General features: G+C 44.5%; 1 protein-coding gene across 1 annotated transcript in view; it reads right to left on the reverse strand.

The window, feature by feature from the left end:
* Positions 1 to 340: 340 nt before the first annotated feature.
* ERC2 (ELKS/RAB6-interacting/CAST family member 2) overlaps positions 341 to 25,556 on the reverse strand; it is a 907,564-nt gene continuing 882,348 nt past the window's right edge. Inside the window, exon 18 of the mRNA XM_041762409.1 lies at positions 341 to 3,345. The gene's annotated coding sequence lies outside the window, so the exon portion shown is untranslated. The remainder of the gene's footprint in view (positions 3,346 to 25,556) is intronic.

Consider the following 25,556-nt stretch of genomic DNA (forward strand, 5'->3'; position numbering starts at 1 on the left):
ATGTCAACCCCATGGGAAGTGCAGAGGAGACAGGGGAAAAGAGAGAGGGGGGGGGGGAAGGAAGAGAGAAAAGGTGGGAAAGAGAAAGAGAGAGAGATAGAAGAGAGAGAGAAGCAGGGGGAGATAAAGAGAGAGAGAGAGAGATGAAAGGAGGGGAAAGCGGGAAGGGAGATAGATCCCTCCAATGACTTCACTTCTTCATATGAACCTCTGACTCCAGCTACGTGTAAAGGGACATGCCTTGGCCTTTCCAGGAAAGCCAGAGTACGTCTTCCCTCTGCCATTTGTTTTTCTTCAAGACCTTAGGTTCCTCGAATGAAGACCCAGGACCCAGAAAAGATTAGAAACCACCACAGTTGGAGCATTTATTAGAGATGGAATGAACTCACTTCAGAAAGAAACAAAGTTTATTTGATGAATATAAATAAGGCGATCAGCACGAAGTACTTCTCATACACATGATAACAAATTTATGAACTGTACATACCTTGTATGTTGTACTTCTACTAGACACGAGGTTACAATGACTGGCTAATACATGCCCACTGGTAGTTTCTGAGGGTTCCTTAGTTTTATTTATTGTTTTCATATCGAAGTCCATAATCACATGGTCAATATTCACAACCCACATGCCACTCACTTGAAGAGAAATTACAAGAAGCACTATCAAACAAGGGTCTCTGGGAATTAGATACACTGACCCCTGGCAGCATTCAAACGCCACTCTACACAAAAACATCTCAGATAGAGCTTATGTCAACACATTTGAGGTCTCATCATAAACACTGTTTAAAAAGTAAATTGAAACCCACTTTCAAATGAAAGTTGACACGCTGTTAACGTGCATACTGGATACACAAAAATCATTAAATACAAAATCGAGACTGTACATCAAAATCAAATGGGGTATAAAATACAAGCCTGCTTGTGCACAAAGCAAGAAGACCAACTTCTCCTAAATGTTAGCCTCAACTTTTTTTTTCAACTTCGTTATGATTAGAGGGGCACCTGCTGACGTTTGCACGAAGGAAATATCTCCCCAACATCACAGTGTTTGTTGTAAACCCAGAGACTATTTTTGTAAAAAGGGAATTTTTTTGGTAACCCCCAAACATCAGAGAATATTACATGAAATGGGAAAAGATGCTATGTTAGACAGAATTTAATTTTTAAGGGACTAAATAGTATGCCCCCATAACGGTAAGATCAATAATACTTTAAACCAACAAGAGTGGGGCAAAATATGCTCCCCCAAACGATAGCTGTGACAAAATTGGCACATACTTAGAAATAGCTAACTATACATGGTTGGTTGCTTTTTCTGTTTTGAGGACCCTATTTTCCCTAGTGGAATTCCTACTCCTACTTCAAGTATTCAGTTGCAGAGTTCAGGTCAGGATCTGGCCGTAGGAGGCAGTGAGGACTGCCTATTTGAGGACACTCAAATTGTTCATGGGGACACGTTTGCATGGCCTGGGTTTTCAGTGCGACATTATGTCAGAATGTGCTATATACGCTTGCAAAGAACTCTGCTCTTTTCTCCAACCGACATTCTAAATCCCTTTGCTAAAGGACAAACTGTTTAAACATGGATGTATTTGGATTGTTTATGCAACACGAAAGCTTTACATAGTTCGCTATACTTACTGACGACAAGAACAAAGCCAGAAGCAAGAAACCTGCTTGATTATATTACTCCTAACGCACCAAGGATGAACAGTGCAACTCAGACACAGTTTCATCTTCCCCGACAAATAAGGTGTCTGTCTCTTAAATATCTCTATGGCTCATGGGAGAGGTCCAGAGTTAATTGCACCAACGTTTTGAAAAGTAATAATAACAACTAAATTCAATGCAAGACTTCAGGAACATCTGTGTAGAATCCTTTCCACAGCAGCAAAGAAAGACAACTGTATTTATTAAGGCCACTCATGCTTAACTTCACGGTTTATCCTTTTAAGAATGCAGATTTTCATCCCCCACTTGCATACCTGTGGAAGGGTTTCTTCCATTGACGAGAAAGTGGATCAATGCGAGAGTTGCACATGTTTGCCAGACTGGTCATGAGTTTTATGAAGTTAGAACAACTTTAATTATTTTTGAATCTTCAGAGAAAGCAGTAGGAGTTAAATTCTCCTTAGTACCATGTCTCTATATGTAAAAGACCTCCAAATTTGGTCTCTTTCCCTGGCATGTGCTTTAAATAATGACTCTGTACCCACACACATGTTGTGTAGAGCTATATACAGATACACAGCTTTTGTGATTATTCCTCATTCATCAATGTTTTCATGTGTGATGCTGAAATGCTTTGGAATCCGTGTTGGAGACATTTTTAAAAAAATGAGAAACGACCCTTCATTTACAGAAGATCTAAGCTTACACTGTTTGCACAGCATTTGGATCTTGAAATGTGAATGAGTCCCAGCTTCTTCATGGAGACCTGTGAGTATGGGACTGGTAAGAGTCTGAGGCTCGGGCACATCTCAGCCATGGGGATGAGTGGAACAGATGGAATAGAAATATGCAGGTGCCTCAGGCTTTTGCCACTCTCCGGTACAAAAACAGGGTAGATAGAATCATGAATGATCGATTTAGATGTGCCATGCTTTGTCAGAGACACACACCATGTTCTCATAAGGCGATTTCTTGGCAAGTATTAGTGGTTTAAAAAATTGATTTCATTTCCAACCTGGCCCAGAGGTAACTACTGGTTACACCATCAAAATATGGTTCTTCAAACAGCGGATTAAAGAAATAGAGGAGGGTAAAGGCTCGCCATTTTTGGTGTTTTGGTTTCTTCATCAAACACTCCATGCATCTTGGTATACAAACACCGCCAACACCACTCACTCACAGAATTTACACTTTTTTGATAATCTAGTGCATTAGGAATAACCACTTAGACTGAACCAGCAGAAAAACTGGAGATGAAGCTAGTTGTCCAACAGAAGCTGAAGCCACAGGTAAAATCCCATGGAGTTCGAATTTATCCAATGATGTTTAAGTAACATAAATAAAAGTTATCAAATAATGACACTCAGAAGAGATGATCACATTTTAAACACCCAAATCCTGACAAAAAATGGAGGATCTGTCATCTTCCTCCTCCTCTTCCTCTCATTCTTCCTGTCCAACACATCTGAATCCATGAGAAATGACATGAGATGATAAAGGAAATATCAAGTCGAACAGAACTGTGCACCATAATGAAAATGAAAGCTCCTCTTCCAGTTCTGATGCGCGTTCCAGGTGGTGATGGCCAGTGACGTAAGCCACGCTGCAATAGATTATCAGAATATTGCTGCAGAGCTGCATTTCCCCTTTAGTTAGCTCTTCTGATAGCTGCAACAAGAAAGCACATAATTTAGCAGAGAAAGCAACTGCCATTGATAGAGGAGAGAATCCTGGCGGGCATTTCCATACCCCGACCCCTGCGCTGACCCTCCACTCCGCGCTTTGGTTGGGGTTGGTTGGGATGAGGAGGGCATCAACGGGGAGGAAGCATAGAGGAAGGACAGAGTGAACATTAAGTTAAATTACGTCCCGTAAACACATCTGAGAAGAGGCCTCTTTCAAAATATGTCACATACAGGTATAGATATCTCTTGATAGGCAACAAGAAAGTGAATGGAAATATACCAAAATGTTCCTTCCAGTGATTACTTCTATGTGATCAGATTATATGTTCATTTTTTTCTCCCCACACTTTTCTATAATGAAAATGGTTCTTAAACTGTTTTTAACTTGACTTTATAGAGACTGGAGAGTTAAAGATGGTCAGGACACCAGAAAACTTAACATTTGCTTACAAATCAGCTGAGACCAATGGTTTAAAAGAATACTGGACCTAGCAAGTCCACTGCTAGGTATGGACTCAGAAGAATGGAAAACAGGGACAAAGATACTGGTACACAAATGTTCACTGCAGTGTTGTTCACAAAAACCAACAGGTGGAAACAACTGCCAAGTGTCTCTCAGCAAATGAATGGATAAACATACATACATACATGCAGTGGAATATTACTCAGCTCTACAAAGAAATGAAGTTCTGATTCATGCCACAATATGAATGACATTTGAAGACATCATGGCAGTGAAATAAGTGAAAGAGGCCAGACACAAAAGGACAAATACTGAATGATTCCACTTACATGAAATATCTCAGACAAATTCATATATGCAGAAAATAGATTAGAGGTTTGCCAGGGGCTGGAGAAGAGGGAGGAGCAGGGAATTATTGCTTAGTGGGTACATTTAAGTGATCATTTGGGATAGTGAGAAAGTTCTAGAAATGGGCAGTAAGGGTTGTACAACCTTGTGTATGTACTAAATACCACTAAATTACACTTACATTGTTTGCTTAAATTGGTTAAAATGGAGCATTTTTAAGGTATGTTTTGCCACAGTGCGAACATGTTTTTAAAAAGGACATTGATATCTCCTTAAATAGAGAGGAACAAAACAAAGTTGGCCTTCATCCCTGCATGCAACAGCGTATGTGTGTGTGCTTGACCCTAAATATAAATGTAACAGCCATTCATCCCCATGTTTCATGCCCTGGGGAACAGATATGCAGAAGCACCCCACGTTTTCTCACTGCCCCCGTAGGAGGCCTTCATGTGGAATACAAATGTAGCTGGGAAGAATCAGTAAAATGGGTGGGAAGAGAGGACCAGTCCACGTGACCCTTCAAACAATGACTTTCTTCCCTGCTGATGCTCATTATCATTCACATATGGCCTTTGAATACTTCGGGAGTTTCCGGGCACATGGCAATAGTGCAGCTATCTGGGGAATATGGCAGGGAGGGGAAAGATCAAACACACACACACACACACACACACACACACACACACACTCACACTCACACATGTGTGAGCCACTTTTTATATATAGCCTGAGCTGCTTGATTTGGTGGTTGACGCTCAGAATTACTCAAGCCACAGTGACTAATGAGCGCACCAAAGATCCCAGTGTCCGCACAGGTAGGCAGTTAGTCCCAGCCATGGTTAAACAGTACACATGAAATATGTGGCTTGGATGAACTCTGCTAATTCATACTCTGAGGAGTTTGGTGTAACCCTTCTGGTTAAGAAACTTGAATCGGGGCAAAAAAATGACTTTTGCAGAGCCAGAAAGCTAGGGAGTTCCTAGAGCAGATCATATTACTCATTCTGGCACATAAAATCTCTGCAAACTTTGTATGAAAATTGTAAGTCAGAGCACGCTTTCTGCTTCATGAGCTGTGCATAGCTCTAATTCTTTTGTGCATTAAGCATTTCTTAATCATCCTTTTAAAGGGCTGACCAATATATTAAAAGGCCACATGATTAAAAGGTAAAGAGAAACCCAAAGTAGTACTAAAATGCACTGGTCATATTTTACAGATGGGGAAACGAGTGAAAAATAATTACAGTGAATGCCTCATGTCCTTGATGTTTTTCCAAGATAAAGTAGCAAAGAACAATCATTTATTCAGTTGAGAGAAAGATCTCCAGCTGGGTAACAGGTCACTAGGCACAACACAGTGCCTCGCAAAGGCCATGCGCTGCTTTGGGGCGAGGCTTATGCCGTGGACAAGAGGACACTCAGAAAGAGTTGCCACTCCTTCGACCAGACAATCCATTCACTGGGAGGCCCACATGGCTTTGGGAGCAAGACTCAGATGACATTTCAAGCAGTCAGAAATGCAGATGATCCCTTACTGGGGGGCGAATAAACCTATGCTAGAAAGAAAGAAAAAAGGAATCCTGGCTTCCAGCAATGAGGCAATCCAGGCAGCCACCCACTGTGGGATAATCTCTGGCCAGTCCTGCCTCACCTGGAGGGTCACAGCAGGCCCACTCTGTCCTCAAGTGGTGACTCAGGGTGCTCATAGGTGCCCCCAACAGTGCTATTTCCATAAGGATGTTCTCCTCCATTTCGTGTTCCCTGGGTACACCTGCATTCACAATGCCATTGCCCTCAGGATGGAGGAAGGGCTCTGGCCACGCTGGCCTCTCCAGCCCCACACGTCAGGCTCCTCCCCTGCTGGACTTGCTCCTGCAACTCAAGCTTTCTTTTCTCCTCACCTCACAACACTGTCTTTCTGCCTGACCTGCATTTACACCAACCCTCCCGGTGCCTGATGCCTGCTTACTCTCTGGTCTCAGTTTACATATCCCTTCCTCCCTGGGAGTCTGGCCTGACCCCCTTAAGTGTGGGGCGGAGTACAGGGAATACTTCACTGTCCCCTTCAGGAGATTTGTCTGGACTCGAACTATCCAGTAATGTAGCCACCGTCCACATATGGCTACTCAGCATTCAAAATATGTTGGCCCAAATTGAGATGTGCTTTAAGTGTAAAATACACACCAGATTTCAAAGATTTAGTAAGGACTCATTTTTTTATATTGAGTTTGAATGAATATAAATTGAGATGTTGAATTTTAGATTTAGTATGAATTTATTCATTTAATTTTTCTTTTCCTCTGCATTTGTTTAATTTTTAAGTTTTTCTTGAAATTCCAGTTAACATACAGTGTAATACTGGCTAGTATAAATTTCATTTCGTTTTTAAAATATTTATTTCATGTTAAAACAATATTTTGGATATACTGGACCAATAAATAGAGTACTACCATTAATTCCACCTATTTCTTGGGATCCCTGGGTGGCTCAGCGGTTTAGTGCCTGCTTCGGCCCAGGGCTTCATCCTGAAGTCCCGGGATCAAGTGCCGCATCAGGCTCCCTGCATGCAGCCTGCTTCTCTCTCTGCCTGTGTCTCTGCCTCTCTCTGTGTATCTCTCATGAATAAATAAAATCCTTAAAAAGAATTTCAGCTTTTTCTTATTACTATATTTAACATGGCTACTAGAAAACTGAAAACTACTGGTGTGGCATGCATTATATTTCTATCTGCATAACACTGGTCTAGGCTATAATATCTCAGAGGGCAGGGGCCAGGCCAGTCTTGCTCACTTAGCATCCTCTGTGCCTTGAGCCACTCATGCATTCCACAGGTGTTAGAGGGCATCTAGAATCGGCAGAATCCCACCTCCCACCAAGATTTCCTGCTCTGACCCCTGAGATCAATACTGTGAACAACTCACACCATAATTATGCTACCTTACAGATGCAATGAACGTCACTAATCAGTTGATTTTAAGTTAATCAAGAGGGACCTAATCTAATCACAGGAGCTCTGAATAGCACAGACCTTTCTTTTGCTAGTAGTGGGAGAGAAAGGGAAACTTGAAATAGACTGGGGTTTGCGGTGCTGAGATGGAGGGGAATCATGGGACAAGGACCTGAGAGTGTCCTGCACAATCCAAATGCAGCCCCCAGCTGACAACCAGCAAGAAAACAGGGCCCTCAGTCTTACAACCACAAGGAACTGAACCTGCCAAAAACTCAAATAAGCTTGGAGGGGGATGCTTCCCCAGAGCCCCCAGGTTAAAGTCCAGCTTGGTCAACACCTTGACTTTGGCCTCATGAGACCCTAAGAGGAGAACCCAGTAGTGCATGACTTGGCTTCTGACCTATAGGAACTGTGAGCTGATAAATGAGTGCTGTCTTAGTCACTGTTTGTGTTAATTTGCTATGCATTGATAGAAAACCAATACAGCTCCCTTCTGTCTCAGGCAATGTGCTTGGTGCCAGAGGTATGATAATTAAAAAGATGAAATCTGCACCCTCATGAAGCCTCTATTTTTAGGATAAGATAAACAACAGATACACAAAAAGAGATGAGAATGAGGATTTTAAAAAATTTGTGGCTTAAATGAAATGAACAGGGATCTGTGACCAGCATGCTTAAGATTTATTCACTATATGACGTGACAATTAGGACGTATTTTTTTAACACAGAAAGATGTCCACAATTTTCCAGTGAAAAAAGCAGATAATAATTCTATATGTGTAGCTCGATCTTCTATTTGTAGCAACACACTCATTTACAGCAAACACTTGGAAATGTATATACCAGAATATTGTTAATTATCTTTGAATGGTGTTTTAAAATTTTCTTTAGGATCTTTGTTTTGCTGCACTTCTAAGGTTTTTTTAATCCGAAGAATGTGTAACTAGTATCATAGTGGAATAGAAGTCTATTTGCATTGTGAAAAATCTTGACTCCATTCTAGGGAAGGGAACCAACCTGGCAGTTGGTGTGCAGGCGTGGGGGTGGGGGTGCCTGTGGAGGTGGGGCAGGCGGCCTGAGCACAGCAGTAAGATTCTGTCCCAGGACAAGCGCCCCCAGGAGAGCAGGCTATAAACGTGTGGTGTCTCACAAATATTCCTTCAGACTGTTTTTCTTTGGAATAAAGACACCTGCCCGATTATGACTTTCTTCTCCTGCCCTTTCAGTAGTGATTTGCAGAAACTGACTGGGAGAAAGGGGTCTTTGGTAAACACGGAGGGGTTAAAGGGGAAACTGTTTAATAACAGTAGTAAAACGCAGGCTATTTTTGACATCTGGGTTAATGTCCATTACGCTCCATGTGCTTTCCAAATGTGTGCTGTGGCCCCAGGTACAAAAACAGACACCCATTCACGCTGGCTTTGGATGCCTCTGACATTGCACATGGTGCCCACATAATAGCAAGCCCTTGATAGGCTAATTAACAACTGCCTAAAGAGAAGAGCAGCTCATTCTGGGGGGGCAGCAGGCATTCTGCTGCAAAACTCCACTTAGTGATTCTGCTCACAGGAAAACCCAGTAGAGTCGTTTCTGCTCAAAAAAAAAAAAAAAAATTCTATAACTACATCTGTGTTATTACTTAACATCTTTTAAAACAGGGCGGAATGGGTTTCCCGTTTTTCTCATGAAGATTTATTTATTATTGTTGTGATCAAAGTGGCAACAAATTATGTTAAATCATTTAATTTTCTTGATAGGAGCAACCACCTTGAAGCCATAATTCAAAAATATGAGTGGAGAGCAACATTTTACCTTGCGAGTGGCCTCCTACAGCTCCACAGGGCAATAAAATGTAACACTTGAGAGCCCAAAGGGCTGGGGGTGGGGAGTGGGGAGTGGGGGGTGGGGGGTGGGGGGTGGGGTGGGCCCAGCAAGCACTCAGCTTGGAATTGCAAACTGCTGTTGGGGATGGTAGAGCTTTCTGCCAAGGGCAACTGAGACACTCTGGATTTGGATTTCCATTTCAGTTTCTGTGCTCTGAGTGCAAGTCACCCACGGTGTTTTAAATAGAGGAAATCAGATGGACAGCAGCATATACTACTAGGTCTCCTCGGATTTATTTCTGTAGGTAGTATTGTAGTCAGATTATTCATAGCTAATGTTTGGCGCACGCCCATCTGGCCTGGTGCTCTCTGATTTTGCTCCAATTATCTCAAACAAGCTTAAGAGCACCATATTACTATCGGGTTGACAGCCCCTGACATAGGTAAGGAAACTGAGGCTTCCGGGGACTGAATGAACGCTTTACGTCAAATTTCCACCTTCCTGGGGTCGGATATAAACCCACGTCTTTTCGCTTCTAGAGCCCATTCTCTTTACTCTGATGCCACAATTTTCTCAACCTTGATCCTTTGTTTTCCACCTTCCCAGGCTTTGTAATATCTTCATAACACCTGTCACATTTAATTGATAATTTTCTTTAAAAATCTTTTTTAAAACTTAAGTTTTCCTTTTTAAGAAAGATTTATTTTTATGTAGGTGCCTGTTTGCATCATTCTAAAAAATAGGACTTATACTCGGAAAAAAAAAAAAAAGATTTATTTTTTATACCGTAACAGAGCCAGTATTTGTCTAGCATACATTATAATAATTACATAGCTATTAAAATAAAAATGTCCAGGAAACACCTAAAGCTATCTTCTTGTGGACACGTGGGGCCCTGACTGCCCCTGGCCTCACCTTGGAGACCATTCTCACTGCCCAGCAGCGGCCTCCCACAGGTGGCACCTGGTGTGGTCATCAGGCCCACACATTCTCATACTTGGGCCCCTAGCATTCTCAGCACTGCCTCAGTTGACATTTTAGGCCAGGCTAGTACCATGGGCCAGCTTTTCTCTTCTCTGCTCAAGGGCAGTCAGCAGGAGGACTAAAAGTCAGAAATCTGCCACTTGGGACACCTGGGTGCCTCAGTGGCTGAGCATCTGCCTTTGGCTCAGGTCCTGATCCTGGGGTCCTGGGATCGAGTCCCACATCTGGCTCCCTGCAGGGAGCCTGCTTCTCCTTCTGCCTATGTCTCTGCCTCTCTCTCTGTGTCTCTCATGAATAAATAAATAATTAAATCTTAAAAAAAAAAGAAATCTGCCACTCAACATCAGCATTAGATAATCTGTGTAATTTTAAAAACATCGGTTGAGTACAGATGTGCTCTTAGTTACAAGTTTCTTTAAGCTAATACTTTCTTCAGCTTGAGACATAAGCCAAAGGCCTTTGTTACTTTACTCCAAGATTTCTTGATTTGATATCAAGGACACCTGGGGCTGAGTCACTCTTTCTTGTGGGGATGCTCGTTGTGATGAGATGCTTAGCAGCATCCTTGGCCTCTATCCAGTGGGCATCACCCACTCTCTCAGTCATGACAATCAAAAACGGCTCCCAGTATTGCCAAAATACCTTCTGGGGGGCAAAACACCTCCTCCCCCAGGATGAGAACCACTGGTCTAATCCCTTGTTTTTGTATTTAATTGGTTGACTGTGTTGTTTTAAATATAATTAATTTTCGGTAAGGCATGTCTTGCCTTCATGCGTCCACGAACCTATACAAGACACGAGAAATTTCGCAGAAATAAACATCTATTTGAAGCTGCCATCATACTATTTCAGACATGGCTGCACAGATTTAAAAGTCCTGTGGAAATAGGTACAACCTAAGTAATAAAAATAATGAAAATGTACAACTTATCTGACATAAAGTAGAAATGCCACAATCCTGAGATAGCGAGACACCTAAGTCACTTGCTGAGCTAAGTGAAAAGGTAAAATCTAGTTGAAATTTATAGCATTCCTTCAGTGTCCCTCTAGGAGTTTGGCATCTTGCCAGGGTTCCTTGTTAAAAATTTGTTAAACGTGTTTGGCATTAATGCAAACACAAAGTGGTCATTTGTTACAAATTCTATTGGAATGCATTCATTTAAGGCAATGAAGTAGTTACTAGAAAAGAAAAAAAAATGTTCATTAAGTACATTTTAAAAATACAATGATGTATGCAGTGTGTAACTGTGGCGCCCTGGTGGCTATATAAATCGCTGACAGAATAACCACACATTGTGTTTAGTTTGAAATTGGAATCTTTTAAACATAAGTGATAGAACAAAAACTGGTTTTGTTTGTTGTCAAAACCGATGTTAGTCTTTCTTTCCTGAACTAGTTAAAATAACCAAAAGTTTGGCATGCGATTTCTAACATCTCAAATCAGTGAAACGTATAGGTTACAATAACGCTCTGGGAATCTCTGGGAGCACGGAGGGGGACATCGGAGACAGGGACTGTTTCATTAGACGGAACAGCCGCGCCCCAGGGAGAGGGGACAGTGCCCGAGCCATCCCGGGGAAGCCAGCGCGGGGAGGCTGCTACCTCCGCGCCTCCGGGTTGTCTGGGGTTATTAGGTGACCTGGAGAGGGAAAACCGGCCGCTTTCATCACGGGGCCCGTGGAATCCTATAAGCAAATATCCTCTGCCTTGCGTCTAGAACGTCCACCTTCCAGTCCCACCCTGAGCTGTTCACACAAAGGAAGGATTGCTGAGTAACGGTGGCTCCCTAGCTCCCCGAAGAAACAGCTCAGCTTTGGGAGAGAGAGGCTATTTGTCACTATGTGACGTTTGGCCCCGCCACACAGCTGGCTGTGGATGTCAGCGTAGAATGCAGCATCTCAGAGCCCCTAAATGCTTGCTAAAGCCAGTCCTAAAGGTGAATAGAAAACTCTTCCCACGCTGCTAGAAAATTCACAAATTATTCACTTGCTTTTTCCTTCCTCTCTCTCTCTCTCCCTCTGCTGTATTTATTGCCATGAACGTGTCCAGATAACAAAATCCCAGTGGTCTGGAGAGTCACGAGGCCAAATCTCCGTGTCTCCCAAACCGCTCTTCAGGTTGGCCTCTTCTGTCATCTGGGTTTGGTATTAGCCAGTCTGTCCTGGAAGGGCAGGCATGCAGGGTATCTTGGCTTCAGGTTCTTGAAAACTTCTCCCAGATCAAGAGTAAACTTAGACAAGATCTAGGGTCCTGCACTGTGGCCTGGAGAAGTTTGCCTTTCCCTTCACAAGTGCCCCAAGGAACCAAGGACCATTAAGTCTAAGAATAGAGAGAAAACACTTACTTCCAGAAGTAACAAGAGTACCTGATATAAGAGACAAGAAACACGCTCTGAGTACTACTGCAGAGCACATCCTGATTCTATACCATTCAGTGGACCCTCTTAGAGATAAAGAAGACACACATAGCTGACTCTTCCGCATCACGAGGGCTTCTCCCAGGGTCTTAGTCTTAGGAAAAGTCTATCTACTTGAGGGGCCTCAAAGCTTAAGCCCCATGAATGAGCATCATGAGAAATTGTTCTACCTGCAATTAAAACTTCGCTTTTGAAATGCAATTTTCAAATTCGATTGAGAATAAAGTAAAACATGTTTTCAAATCCCTTACTGACAAGAATTCAGTTTTAGGATGAGTTTGCCTAACAGGGAAACATCTCTCCAGCCTGCCCATGAAGAAAGCAGTCATGGGCAGGAATGAGATGCTCCTCCTAGAAAGAGGAGCCAGCAAGGCATTTTGCAGAATTTGAAACACGAAGGAACAATTTGATATCTCAAGTTTGCCGCTGAGAAGTGGCTCAGATGACAAGTGTTTACAACAGGATCTTCATAGAGCCAATAATGGCAATTAGTCCCCAGGATTTGAGGGCTCCCTTCCCGCCTAGCTGAGGCGGAATGCCATTTACTCTTGGGCTGGCGACTAATTAGGGGTCTCTTTTGAAGATCAAGGTTTTGTGATCCCTGCTTCTTAATAACATGGTTTGCCTGTCGGCCACCTGGGTCCAGGCGAGACCTCCCTTCCCCCCTCCCCAAACAGCAGGCACTGCCTCAGGCCAGGAGCAAGTGTGGGCAGGAAAACACAGATTCAGCCGGTTGAGCAATTTAACCTCTTCAGGGCCGAGGGACCGCAGCCCAGGGCTTGATTTAGCTCCCCAGAAATAGGGAGAGCAGACGTCCTTTCTCAGACCGGGCTGAAAGCCTGAGTGTAATGCAAAGAACCCCCCCTTCACAGTGCGAACACTACGCAGCATGCTTTCTTGTGCAGGAAGAGAGGCAGGAAGACTCCACTTTTCCAAATGAGTGGCAAATCAAGAGGCCCTTTGCATTTTGCTTCAGGCTGGGCCATTTCCAAAACAGATTTTAGAAGTGACTGGAATAAAGAAGGCTGGAGGGCCAAGGAGCAGGGGAGGATAGTCAAGTGCACCTTCTGGAGCTCCAAGAGGCTGAGGTGTCCGCATCAGCAGAGCTCTTGCTAGGGCCCCCATGGCCTTGCTCTATGACACAGGGCTGGCTGCTAGGCTCTTTAGTAGTGCAGGAGAGGCCAACACAGCAGGAAAAGTAAGCTGCAAAGAATTAAACTTGTAACAACTTGGGCAAAGCTCAAACAGCGAGCAGAGGCTGGTCTTGGGCTGTTGACACACTCTGGCCTGGATCGGTTGTGGTCACTAAACCCATTAGCGTTCCGATGTGGCAACGGCTAATGCAGCAAGTTCAATATGTTTCTGTTTAATTTCTAAATGCTGGGTGCATGCTGGCAACGATGGCCGCTGAAGGCAGTCAACCTCACTGCCATAAACACAGTCATCATTGTCGCTGATCTGAGATTCATATTTTAAACTATTTATTTTTGGCAGATAGGGGCCAAATGGAGTTTTGCATTTGATTAACTGTGCTTTAATTTCAACTTGCTTCAAACTTTTCTGTGTTTTCTAAGCTACAAATCAGGGTTTCCTGCAACAAAAGGTTCTAGCCTTCCTGGGGGTGGGGAAGACCTCTTTGGTAGGTGGAGAGGAAAAAAAGGAAATGTATAAACACAAGCCAGCAACCAGCTGAGCCACTGCCGGCCTCTTAGAGATCTTCAGGGTCTCTGAGCCCTCTGAGCCCTAATCCACACCCACCTGCAAATAAGGGAATAAGAAAAAAGCTTCCTCATTTTGGTCGGCAGAGTTGAAAGGGACAGGGGTTCTTAAATGAGACGTAAAGGCAGATTCAGGTTGCGTTTGATATGGTCATCAAGTTATGCTTATGAAAAGTACAAGAATCCTTCCTTCCTTCCTTCCTTCCTTCCTTCCTTCCTTCCTTCCTTCCTTCCTTCTTTCCTTCCTAATCCCCCCCCCCCCCGCCCGCCACACACACACACAATTTTTAAAGCATCTATCAGGAACCATGCTAAGTCCTGGGGACATGTGGCCAAACAAGATAGATGCTGACTTCATGGAAGTCACTTCTGCATGTCAGACATTGCATTAAAAAAATAATTAAAATGGACATATGATTAACTAATTAAAATTGCATTAAGTACCAAGGAGGAGAATGACTTCCCAAAATTCACTGAGCAAAGACACTTGTTCTATGGCACCCAGTCCTTATATGCTGGAGAGGTTGCTATTATTAGCCCATTCCATGGCTCTGGAAATAGGAGCAGAGAGGTAAAGTTACACACTCAGTCACAGCTAGTAGGTGGTGGGGCCATGGTGCAATCTTGCACATGGAGACATCCAATCCCAATTTACAGGAACACATTGGTGCCTGACTTGGTCTGGCTGGAGGCCTGGAGAGACTTTCCAAGGAATTAACATCTCTGGTGGTTCCATATACCTACTGCAAGGGAATGGCTACTTCCTCTTCCTCTCCCTCATCTTCTTTTTCACTGTGCTAACAGAAAAGTCTGTGGATTTCTATGTATTCCTAGGATTTTGTCCAGACTCTCTGTCCTTTCAGATGGATTCTTAGTTGATGCTTTTTGTCTCTCAACAAGAGCTCACCTATGGGCTCCTTCAAAAACCTCCACTTCAGAGTATTGAGGTACATGCCTTCTCCTTCCTCTCCAAGAGTTTACATTGTGGCCTTCCAGCGTTGTGGCATTGGGGATGATTAATTGCTTTTAAATATGAAAAAAATTAATATGTCCGAAGCGTTCTTCTCCACTGTCAAATGTTTTGCTTTAACATAGATCCAGAATGGCTCCCCTTCCCAGCGGTTCCAAAGCAATACATTTTCAATTCAACTGCAGAAATCCCATCCAGAAGCCCCAAGCCATATATCTTAACATCTTAATTTCATTTAGGAGGAATGCAATGATTGATCATTTATCATTCTGAGATTGAGTGAACTATCTGGAGGATTCCAATCTATTGCTTCTATGCAACTGATGGGATATTCACATGTCTTCTGGCTGCAAGAGGGCTTCGGGGTCCGAGTTGTCTTTGAAGGAGTGGAATGCTAAAGAGATTATTGAGGGAGGGTCTGCCTTTACCGGCAAAGTATAATTCCAAGGCTTTACTTGCTCCAAATTAGAGCCTCCCCGAGTGATGGCCTGGATGTCTGCTGCTGAGTTACTCCCACTCCTTCATCCCCACACAGGGAATCTTTGCCTTCCTGACCTTATCCTTTGATATGTAACTTTGAAAGGTTGGGGAAAACCTTCACATGAAATCCGTTGGCATTGGTGGGACTTGACTTTATTCCATGAGATTTCTATCTAACCTAAAGCTGCTTTGTCGCAAAGCAATTTTTACTGCAGCATAAACAGAAGGGCACCTTCCTGGGACATCTGGGCCAGGCCATTGGCATCGCAGCTGCCATTCTGGCTTCTACTCAGGATATCATTATAATCCCTTTATGTTGGGTAGGGTGGCCTGGTCAGCAGGAAAATGGCCAGAATGTTATAGAACAAGATTTCTGGAGTGTCCATAGTACCACTGATTTTGCGTTGGATGTGTGGGTGGGAGCAGGCAGTGAAAACATGGTCCTTAAGTCCAAGTATGTGTTCTATAATGGTGGATCCTAACTGAGAACCTACTGTGAGTTTCATACAATGTAGGTTTTAAGAAACGCACACACAACAAGATGCCTCCAAAATTGTAATTCTTCTCTGCAAACACGCACATGCAGAGTTTACTCACAAAGCCCATGGCTCAATGGACCGCTGTTCAAAGGAAAATGATGACGTCCACTCCCAAAGAGGAGCTAGAGGAAAGCAGAGGCGATCTCTGAGGAAAGCCAAGGCCAGTCACATTTGCACAACACTTAAAAGGGGACATGCTCTCTGGTTCGAATTTACATTTAAAAGTGCCCGTCTGCCCTTACAGGTCTGCACTTCATACAAGGCCCATGGCTGCAGCTCTGTCTCCCACCTCCGGCTTCTGCTAGGGGATTAAGTGAACTCTGCAAAGCCACTGGGGCTGATGGGCTCCCAGGGTGATTGAGAAACGGTTAACAACGGGCCCCTCAGGCAGACCCACACTCCCATCTGGCTATCACAAATGTTTCCAACTTAGATGTGGAGGTGCCCTGAGAGGCAATTCCTGTGCTGCTTTTGTCGCTGGTCACTTTGAAGATTAAAGAGGGAAAAACGCATTTTCATAATATAGAAACTGGCTGGAAGTTTCCCTATTAAATCCCAAGGTCCTGGCAGGCAGAGGCTGGGTTTAACTCTTCCAAGACAGGGCTGGCCGCCAGGAGTGAGGGCTAGGGAATGCGTTGAGGAAGAAATAGGCCAGAGATCAAGGAGCTGAGGCATGAAAAAGTGGATACCTGATGCATGATACCAGTAGGTTCCGGGGGCATCTTCGGAGCCACTTTCAAAGACTTATACAGCATGTCTCCAGAGTACTCAAGCAGTCCCCGTGTGACCCAAGGTTATACCAGAGGCCTTAGCTTTGCTACAGAGCATTGCCTTAGGATCCAGTCCCATGTGATGTTGCAAACTGCTGCAGAAGCACACAAAATTTCTGACTGGCAGTGCCAGTCTGTGAATATGGGTTCTGGTGCACAAGGAGGCACGTAGCTGGGTGCCCCTTCAGAGCTTTTGCACACCCAGCTCCTTTCTGGTGTCCCATCACCCTTTACCCAATCGCCTTCTGCTTGTCCTTAGATGTCGGCATAAATGCCACTTCTTCAGGAGGTCCTTCACTTTTACTGTTCCTGGTCACATCCTCTTGCCAAACACACCCTCAGAACTCTCTCCCTCCTCTCCCCCAACGTGCCCCTGCTTTGGAACAACCTGGCATCATGCATTTGTGCCAGCACGTGATTAATGTCTGATTGCAGCCTCAGCTGCCTTCACAAGGACAGGCTGTGGATGTCTTGCTCACTGCTGTATTTCTTATATGCCTGCCACGTGGTAGGTGCTCAAAAACATTTAAGTGGATTAAAGGGAGAGGTGAAGCCATCAATGATAACACACATGTACTGAATGCTCACTATGTGTCAGGAATATTCCTAAATGCTTTATCGTAGGGATTTATAACTTTGGCACTACTGACCTTTGGGATTGGCTAATTCTTTGTTCTGGGGGCTATCCTATGCTTCGTATGATGTTTAGCCACATCCCTGGCCTCTACCCACGGGATGCCAGTGGCACATGCACCCCTCCCCAAGTCATGACAATCAAAAATGTTTCCAGACATTGCCAAACGCCTCTAAGGGAGGCAAAACCCACCCTCTCCCCTGTTGAGAATAAGTGATGTACACATATTAACCTACTACTTAGTGTGCATAATCACCCCACAAACTGGAACTGACCTTTCCCTCGTGTCAGAGTTAAGAAAACCGAGGCCCAGAGTGCTTAAGTGACTTGCCCTAAAAGTCATATCCCTAGCAGGAAGCTAATCCAGGACCCGGGGTGGGGGTGGGGGGTTCAGTTTCTCAATCTGAAAAGGCGCTGGAATGTAAAAGGGCTGGCTCTAGGCCACACAGGTAGACAGGTGGCCAGTGTGTGACCTGCACCAGGCCTTTCTCATCTTTGCTCAGTGAGCTTCCTGGCCATTGCCCTGACCTGCATTTCCAGATTGTGCCAACCGAGGGCCCTTTCCTAGGGTTGGGCTGGGTTTCTAGAAAGACTCCTCATAGATCGGAAGTGGCTACATGACTTCTGCTCACTGACTGCTTCTTTTTCCTGGGTCTGTGGTCAGTGTTGCCCAGACCCTTTCGGAGCAAGGCTGCCAGCAACTAGCAAGGTGAGTCACAAGTACCTCACTCTTAGGTACGTGGAAGGCTTGATAGAATGTTACAGGGAAGCTGGGACTCAGATCCCAGTGTGCCTGCATCTCACTATGGGGGGTCCACAGGCCCCCGACTGCAGTTTATCCAAACTTGGTAGCAATCCAAATTTGGGGACCACCTACCTTTCTGCACCTGCTCCAGTGACTCTATTTGTGGATCCTTGGTCTCTCATCCAAGGATGGATAAGAAAGATGACATTGTCCACCTCCGAGAGTTACCATGAGATAGAGCCTAATGGAAACTTCACATGTCAACTATCTATCACTTCTTCCCCTTTCTAGTTTGGCTGCCCTCAGGTAAATCACTTAACCTCTCTGAGCCTCAGTTTTTTTTTTTTTTTCCCATTTACAAAGTGAAGAATAATTCTAACCTTTCCAGGTGGTTGAGAGCATAAAATAAAATGAGTTTGTTTAGAAAGCCCCTAGACCAGCGCCTGACATGTAGTAGGTGCTCAAATACCAGTACTTCTTGTTACCTCCTCCTCCATACTAACACATACAGGGTAGAGAGAAGGGCATCACCACCAGCTTGATCCAGAGTGTGAAAGTTCCAGCATGGGGTGTTCATGCCTAGGTTATGCATGGCCAGGTCTGGTCACTTTCATGAAAGGAAGTATTACAGAACAAAGAGGGAGCACATCACAGTGCCCCGGAAGGAACAGTGGTAGAGGGAACCCAGAGCTTCGCCCCAACTACAAATTCCATGCCTCCAACCTGCGGCACCCCTGGCAGCCAGCCTCATTGGCAGCCTCACCCTTTCTCTTTGGGCCTTTCCTGTTGGCACAGCCAACCTGCTTTACAAAGCTTCAGTAGGGCTTTTTCATGACTCCAGCTGTTAGATAAACTTTCAAGGATATTTCTGTGGCAGGTACAAACCTGGACAGGAAGCGTCAGGAAGAAATCCTAAATTAATTATATGTCAACATTTAAGCCACAAGAAGGAGCAGTTGTCATAAATTTTTGGGAGGTTAGAATCCAATTTTAGTTGTAAATGCGAGCAAGCTCACTGACTCACTTGTGAACTGGTGCCAACAAAATGATATATTTTACATTCTTTCACAGCTTGTTTTGGCTAAACACAATGAAGAGAAGGAGGGGGAGTTACAGTTTTTATTCTTTACTGGGCCGATATGGTCAATCACACAAAAGAAGGACACCACACATGTGCCAAAGCAGAAGAAATGAGCTCAGTTTACCCACTTTTTCTGTTGCCTTCCACCCTCATTGAGAAGGGAAATGAGGCTGCAAACTCAAAAGAAGATCTTAGGCACAATGGTCACCCTTAGCATGGCCCAAGACTGGTCATTCCTGACAACAGATCAAGATTTCCCCAGGAGTCTTGCCCAATTTCTTGAGCCGTGACCAAACCCTGGCATAATAATGTCTTCTGATACATCATTTCTCTGAGCATTGGTCACTAATTAAATTTGGTGTTGGGTAGTCATTGGAAAAAAAGCAGAAAAGTCTCTCATTTCATAAAATTAAGAAGGTGGGAGTTTCTGGGTTGGTGACCACATGGAGATTTGGGCAGAGTGGCCCGGGGAGAGCATGGGAGCTCTGAGCCTTTTCCTTATGCCTTGTCCTGTGCATCTCTTCTATCTGACTGTTCTTGAGTTACTTCCTTTTATAATATCCCTTTCATCTAGTTCATAAAAAAAGAGGAAAAATAAAAACAAGGAGGAGAAGAGGAGGGGATATAGAGGGAGGCGACAGAGGCTAGGCTAGGCTACTGTACTGGTTTTACACTCTGCTGACTTTCTCATTCATTCATTAATTCATTCAATTGGTTATTCAAGAAGCACTGATTTTTGCTGAGCTAGGACTGGGGATACAGTCGGAGTAAGACATAGATCCTGATCTTAAAATTAGACGGCTAAGCTAGAACCATAGGTGAGTAAGGAGACAACTGCAATATAACATGATGGGTGAGCTAACATGGTTAGATAGGAAGGGTGCCAAGAGAGCCCAGGAGGCACCCAATACAGTGGCAAAGAGGGTCCATAATGACCCCCATAGATGACTTCCAGGTTGAGATGTGAGGAGTAAGAAGTAGGACATAGCCAGAGAAAGAGGACAGAAAGGAGTTTTCTGCTTACAGGAGAAGCATATGTAAAGGCCTAATATAGAGCCAGACTAAGGCCTCCTCAGAAGCCCAAGCACCAAGGACAGCTGAACATAGAATGAGAAGGAAGCAGGGGAGCTGACAGGGCAGTGAGGCAAGCAAGGCCTGCCACACAAGACTTTTGGCTACACTGGGGATACTGGATCTTCCCTGAGGGCTCAGGGGTACCACGGAAGGGGTGTGATCTGACCAGATGTGTCATTTAGGAGGGTCTCCTCAGGGCAATGTGGAGGCTGGGTGGAGGCTGGTGAGGCTGTGGAGAGGCACATCTCCTTTCTTTAAGTGACAGACGATTCCACGGGGGTAGTGTGGGTTGAACTGTGTCCCCTAAAAGGATGTGTTCAAGTCCTAACCCTGAGAACCTGTGAATGTGCGTCTTGGGTGGTAGGGTCTGTCTGCATCTCACCATAGTGGGTCCATAAGCCCTGGACTGCAGTTCAGCTGAACTTGGTAGCAATCCAATTCTGGGGACCTGCTACCTTTCTGTACCTGCTCACTTGGCAGGTGGGGTCTTTGTAGAAGTAATCAAATGAAGATGAGGTTATACTGGATTAAGGTGAGCCTTAGTCCAGTGACTGGTGACTTTAGAAGAAGAGAGAAATGTGGACACAGAGACACAGAAAACACACAGGGCGTGGTGCACCATGTGAGAATGGAAGAAGAGAGTGGAGGGATGCATCTACAAATTAAAGGACACCAAGGATTACCAACAACCAGAAGCTAGAAAGAGACAAAGAAGGATCCTCCCCTGGAGCCTTCCAAAAGAGCAGAGACCTGCTGACACCTTTTTTTTTTTGGACTTCTGGACTCCTAAACCATGAGCGATCCATATCTGTTGTTTTAAGCCACCCAATCTATGGCACTTTTCTATAGCACCTCTAGTAAACTGATATAGGAATCATGGTGGAGTCTTGCTGTACTTACTGTACTGCTCCTCAAAACTCTGAAACTCCACACTGCCTGCACACTGAGACCCCAGGGTCAGTTTGGGAGAGGGTCATCTGAGATCCAAGAAGCATCTCTCCTTAACTCTGGGTCCTCTGACCTGGTTGAGCAAGCAGTGCTTCATGGCCTGCAATGGACCTCTCCCAAGGGTGGCCATCCGTGAGAGAGTTAGCACCAAAAGTCAATATTTGTCCCTAGGCAACAGTTGTGTTTGCGCTATGAAAGCCTCACCAGGTTTTTTTCAGACATTTCAGTCCGTGTGGTCTTTAGGCCATGAAGTAACCTTGTCCCGAGGAAACCGCTGAAGATGAGCCAGGAGGGATGCAAGTCCCAAACAGTGGGCTTTGGCAAGAGTGGCTCAGGAAGCATGAGGGGACTGGTCCCAGAGCCAGGGGCTTCAGGGAGACTCAGCAGACAATCGCTGTGCTTGTGCTACTGGCAGGCAGGACTTCCTCATGTGGCTCAGTTGAGTCTCTCCAGGCCCTCCCTCAGTGCTGATCAGCTGTTCCCAGCTGGAAGTGCTAATGTCATCCGCTTCCCAGGGACACCAGCTGACACAGCTGATGGGACTGTGGGCCAGGCTGCAGGAAGATACATGTCTCCACACCTCTGCACAAGGAGGAGAGGCCTTGCTACTCTGGTTCTGCCTGGGTAGGGATGGGAGTTAGGAAGCAGCAACAGGACCACTCAGTACCTAGTACAGTGCCTGGCACTAGGAGATTCTCCATAAACGCATATGTAAGTAAATGAAGACCATTTTTGATCCAAAGAGATTTGAGTTCAGTCCTGGCCTGGGTTAGTTGTGCAACCTTGAATGAGGAATTATACTTTTCTGAGCCTCGATGGCCTCATCTGTGAGATGGAAACACTAAAAATATCGAGGTGTTGAGAGAATTAAGTGAGATCATACATGTGAGTGCTTAGGAGAGTGCCTGACAGTAATAAGGGCTCCTAAATATTAGCCATCACAATCACAATTTTTCTTCATGCTGTCATGTGTCAATGTAACAAGAGTGTTGATATTTGCCAGTTCTAGACTTAGGGGAAACGGTAGAGGGGAGAGAAGAGAGGGTGGAAAAATCCTCATGAGAATTCTGTTTACAAATTCCTTCTATTGCTTTAATCACTATTGGCTGTCATGACAGCTCTGTGACATAGGTCAAGGGTTGTCATCTCCACTTCTGATAAGAGAATCTGAAGTTCATGGTAGTTAAGTAACTCAGGCAAATGCTTTCTAGTGATAAGTGGCAGAATGAGACCGGACCTAGAAGTTTTCCCATTACATCCTGACAGAGCACAGAGGCACTCGATGATCCCTCCATGAATGAATGAAGGAGATATCTAACTGTAAAATGATCCACAGGTGGCGATGATCCACAGGATGGAAGCATCCAGAGATATGACCGGGCATCACTTCTTGTGTGGGCTTGGGCAGTCACCTCCGCTTCTCTGACCTCTGTTCTGAAATCTATGCCAATTCTCAAACCCTAGGAGGGGTAATAAGAAGGAATGAGAAGCTACTGACTACCAGTCATTTAATTTCCTGTGCCTCAGTTTCCCTATCTGTCCAATGGAGATAATAGCACCCCCACAGTCTTGTTCTGAAGCTCTAGTGATACGTACATGAAAGGGCTTCATAAGCAGCACTGGTATTTAAAAGGATGAAGCAAAATATGATGGCAGATTGGAAAAGAGAACCGGAAGGAAATGGCCCAAGATAAAAATGCATTAATATTAACCAACAGGTTCCTTTAGAACAACAAAGCAATAAAACAATAATTTTAGAGAAACAAAACCCAGCCTAGGAAAAGTCTGCCAGAGGGAGCGGAAATGAAGGCACAACCAAGTGGCCCTTGGCTTACCTATCTGGAAAACACAAGATGAAAAAGATTCTTTGTAAACCAATATTTGTAAAAGCCCCACTGGGCTTTCTGCCTGCACAGACTGCCTATTATCTTGGCAAAGGATGAAAACAAGGGAATTCTTATTTAAAATGAGCATGAAACAAATTCAGGTTCACGTTATCAGCATCCTCTTGAGCTACCATTTACTGAATACCTACTATGTGCTGGGCACTGTGCCAGGAACTATGCATAGATACTATCTATCTTCGGTAGAAAATCTTTTAGCACTCTTACAAAGCAGACATAATATTCAATCATTCACATGTTCATCTATTTTCCCAAGTTTATTTGTTGAACAGGTATTTCTGGAGTATCCATTATACGTCAGATACAATACCGTCTGCTTCAGATAGAACAATAAGCAAGCTCTAGTCCCTTCCCATAAGTCAAGGTTTCTCAGTGCCAGCACTTCTGACTTTTTGGGCCAATACTTTTTGTTTGATAATTCTTTGTTGTGGGGGGGCTATCCTGGGAATTGTAGGGTGTTTAGCAGCATCCCTGGCTTCTCCTCACATAGATGCCAGTTTGACAAAAACATCTCCAGAACTTGCCAAATTTCCCCTAGTGGGTGGAGAGCAGGATTGCTCCCAGTTTAGAACCACTGCCTTAATAAAATGATGGAGTGAATCCCAGAGCGGCTAAGACCAAGAGTGCACCTCTAGTAAGGGAGCTGTATTAAGCAGAAGCCAGAGCTGATCTTTGATGATGTGACTTTGTTTCTGCCTGTTGAGGTCTGGAGGCGGGGGTTCCCAGGCCAGAGCTGCTGTGATCTTGTTTCATTTACTAACAATGCATGTCTACCTTTGGATTCTTTGACTTTTCTCTCCATATCTGCCACATCATATCAGCCACAGACATTTATTTAATTCCTGAACGTTGGAGGAGACTCTAGGTAACCCACATGCTGAATCCAAGACATCCCCGAGCATTGCTACAGACATAAGCCAGTTCTCCCATAAGCCCCTGGATGGCCCTTTGGACCAAAGTTCAGGTTTCGGCTCCTTAAACAGTAACTCTGTGAGGGTGTACAGAAAGTCTCAACGAAAGAGAAAAATGGGATTATTATATTCCCAAAATATCTTGAGATTTTTAAACTTCAAAGTTATGCTTCAGTTTCAAGACTGGCCTAACCTTTGCAAGGGTTACTCTGCAAATATATGCAAGATAAAGAATTCCCTGAGAGAATGTCTGCCAGGATCCTAAGCCTACATTCATATCTAATTTATAATCGCATTGAAAAAAAAAAAAGGGTTCCTTTTTCAAGGAGCTCACATTACCCCTAGTTTGGCATTGTGCACAGGAGTGACAGGTGCAATTTATGTGAATAATCACTGCAATCAGCCGCCCTGAAGAAGGAAGCAGGGACATACCCTTCAGAGAGAGAAAAACTGCTGAGTCACACAGTCAACCACCGCTCCCCAAAAAGGTGCCAAAGCCATTGGTCACTAACGACCAAATTCAGAAGACAAGCAGAAGTAATACAGTCATCTGTTGTGATCTAAGTTCCCTGACCTGGGCATCCATGGCACTGGCTCCAACTCTGCCAGTAATGCGTCATGTCACATGGACCAAGGACTTTCCCTTCACCGAGCCTCAGGTTCCCTGTCTGCAAAATGACCTCACTGGACTAGATGAGACAAAGGATTCCTCTGGCTTTGTCAGTCAATGATTTTCTTCTCCACAGTAGTTGTGGTCTGTATATAGGCTGGGAGGTCCTCTGGGGAGGCGCCAAGAGATGATGCCTTTGATAATAATAGCTCCCAGCAAGTACTGCTTGAATGAATGACTCAGTGAATGAGTGTGGGTGTGGTTTTCCTGCAACTGAAGTGCTGAGCCACCTCTGCCATCATGTGTGATCCCAAACCAAGGATCACTTACTCTGGGACATAAGCGATTTACAGGTTTATGAAAACTATGGTGTGGACCAGGGGTTGGCAACATAGTAAAGGGACAAGTCAATACTTGAGGCCTTGTGGGCCTATGGTATCTGTCACAACTACTCCATTCTGCAATTGTGGCATGAAAGTGGCCATCATCGACAATAAGTAAATGAATGGGTGTGGCTGTGATCCAATAAAACAAATATAGGCGGTGGGCTGGATTTGGCCATGGGCTATTGTCGGTGTGGCCAACCAACTCACACGTGTCCACTCCATCTTGAGCAGCCCCTCTTACTATGGGCCTGGAGAATAGTATGGCCACTTCCCAAAATATCTGCCATCATAGCAGCCCCATCTCTCCCTTGGCTCATCTTCCTATAGTCAGAGCCGACAAAAATCTTCTTACAAGAGCCAAGTTTTCAGCTGAGGAGCAAAGATCTCCAAGATTATTGGCATCAAAGCCACACTGTCTTCCTGCATTAGGCTGGGGCCT

The sequence above is a fragment of the Vulpes lagopus genome, chromosome 7 (genome assembly GCF_018345385.1).
Source record: "Vulpes lagopus strain Blue_001 chromosome 7, ASM1834538v1, whole genome shotgun sequence".
Taxonomy (NCBI): Eukaryota; Metazoa; Chordata; class Mammalia; order Carnivora; family Canidae; genus Vulpes; species Vulpes lagopus.